Source organism: Elephantulus edwardii, unplaced genomic scaffold (genome assembly GCF_000299155.1).
Source record: "Elephantulus edwardii isolate Elephantulus edwardi_28Jun2011 unplaced genomic scaffold, EleEdw1.0 scaffold00194, whole genome shotgun sequence".
NCBI classification, from domain to species: Eukaryota; Metazoa; Chordata; class Mammalia; order Macroscelidea; family Macroscelididae; genus Elephantulus; species Elephantulus edwardii.
Genome location: NW_006399944.1, coordinates 5,944,670 through 5,947,517, shown reverse-complemented (window position 1 = coordinate 5,947,517; position 2,848 = coordinate 5,944,670).

Below are 2,848 nucleotides of genomic sequence, written 5' to 3'. Positions count from 1 at the left end.
ATCTTGCTTGCATGTGAAATCAGTGACATTGTTCTGTAGTTTCCACATTCTGTTGGGTCACCTTTCTTTGGGATAGGAACAAATATCGATCTCTTCCTGTCAGGTTATTTTAAAATTTGAATGAGGTGAGAGATTAAGGTTATAATTTGGAAAATCAGGATGATGATAGTCATTATGTTACTACTTGCAAAACACCAGAAAATGACCTTGGTACAAAACACATGCAAAATGGACTGTTTGCTGTTATATTATTTTGTCTGTAATGATGGCAAAGTGTGAGGTTTAACTAATTTAACAACATCTGATGTAACCCAAACAGTCTCAAAAAAAAATAGACAAAGAAAAAGAAAAGAAACCTAACAAAGATACAGAAGATCTAAACTATACATTCAATGGACTAGAACTTGTGGATGTATCCAGGGTACTACATACAACCAAAAGTCAATTTACTTTCTTCTCATGTGCACATGGTAAGTTCTGCAGAATGATCATATATTAGGATACAAAGCAAACCTCAACAAATTTAAAAAACATTGAAATCATACTAACTATCTTTTCGGATAACTATGCCATAAAACTAGAATAATGACAGGCAGATAACATTTATAAAATTATCCATATGAAACCTAAAATAACACACTATGTGTTGCAAACCGCAACCCTTTACACAATACCTGGAAGAAATGAACATAAAGAGACAAATGCACACAGAAGACAAGACAGGACTGTCGCAAAGAAAAACATGCTCAGACAGAATAAGATGCAGCAGACCTCGCGGGTCCGGGTTTATTAGAATATATAGGCTTTTAAGCAATGATCTCATTTTCTAGGGTTTCCATAGGATCATAATAAACAGTGATCTCATTTTTCAATTTCCTTAGAATCATAAAAAAAATCAGTGCAGAAACAATATAGCAAGGGAGGACATCCACTCTGTTCCTTATGAAAGATGTTGCCTTTCACATGAAAAGAATCGGGAGACCGAAATGCCTTAAGATACATGATTAACGGGAAGAGAGACCTTAGAGTTCTCAGCCCATTTGCGGAACAGAGGACAAAGGTTTCTCTTTAATTATTAAACCAGAGTTACCCGTTTGCAGGCTGAACTCTGAATTACCCCGAAGCTCACTTGCGTGCAAGCTGGACTTCCACTACTGGCGTCCGGTCCTCCTCACTATGAAATAAAAAAGCTCCTAGAGAAAAATTACAATGAGAATACAACAAACATGTGCGGGGAGAAAAGTGCAACAATAATGAATGGAAATCCAAAGTCTCTGTAAACTTTCATTAAAATTTATTTTAAAAACTCATTTGAAATGAGGGGGCAGGGGAAAAAGAAATTAGAACATGCCAAAGCCTCTGGAATACAGCTAATGCAGCCTTCAGGGGCAGTTCATAGCAATAAGCAAACACATAAAACAGGAAAAAAGAAGCAAAATTAATGAACTAACTCAACACTTCCATCAACTATACCAAGAACTAAGACCACAGCCTCTAAAAGTAAGGGAATTGTAAAGACTGAAATCAATGAGGTAGAAACCAGAAAAACCATTGAAAATATCAACTGCTAGCAAAAGAAATAGAAGACATAAATAACTTGAATAAGAAATGATAGATGTGACATCACAGCAGAAACAGATGAAAGTAAATTGTTAATATTGGAATATTATTAAAAAAAACTAGAATCCAATAAATTTGAAAACCTAAAGAAAATGAACAAATTCCTTGAAAAATACCCTACCCTGATTGACAGGGACAAATGTAGAACACTTGAACAGACCCATCAACAAAAGATTAAATTGATGAAGTAATTTTAAAAAAAAAAAGACTCCCTGGCCAACCCTAAAAATGTCTAGACCCAGATGGCTTCATGGCTGAATTTCACCAAACATCTAGAGAAGATCTATCACAAATTCTACTTATTTAAAAAAAATATATATTGAAAAAGAAGGAACATTTCCAGAGTCATTCTAAGAAGTAAATATAGCCCTAATATCAGAATCAGGCAAAGACATTACCAAAAATGAAAACTACTCACCAGTATCTCTCATGAATATAGATGCAAAAATCCTTAACAAAATCCTGGCCAATACAATCCAACAATATATAAAAGAAAGAATTCATCATCTCCAAGTGGCATTCATAACAAGTATACAAGGTTGTGTCATCTGTGTAATGCAGGTTGTTGATTAGTCTTCCTGTAATCCTGATGCCACATTCCTCCTCATAAAGTCCAGCCTCCTAAATTATCTAATTCTGCATTTATACTGAAAAAGTATGAAGACAAGGTGCATCCATGACACAGTGCTTTTCTGATTGTGAACCATGCAGAGCTTCATTTCTCTGTTCTGACATCCACTCCTCAGTCCAAGTATAGGTTTCAAATGAGCGCAAACTTTTATTCTGGGGTTCCCATTCCTCTGAAGGTTAATCACAATCTGGTGTGATCCATACAGTCAAATACCTTTGCAAAGTCTGTCTCAATCACAGATGCCAAATTTATTTTTCAAGGAGATAGAAAAGATGGTAAATTTATATGTAAATGAAAAAGCCCCCAAATAAGCAAAGCACTTCAGAAAAACAAAAGTGAAGTAGTAAGCATAGCACTTCCTGATTTCAAAAACTGCTACACAACTGTGGTAACCAATAATAGTGGAAAGGTGAGGAATCATGGGATGACAAAGTCTGGTGAACAGACGGATTAAGAAAGATCCAGAGTGGATCTTTAAAAACAGGCTAATATTGGCATAGATCAATGGTGATTCATTTTATAAAACTCAATGTATGGGAATGATCCTATGAATTGTTGTTGTTGTTGTTGTTATGTGCCGTCGAGTCATTTGCAACT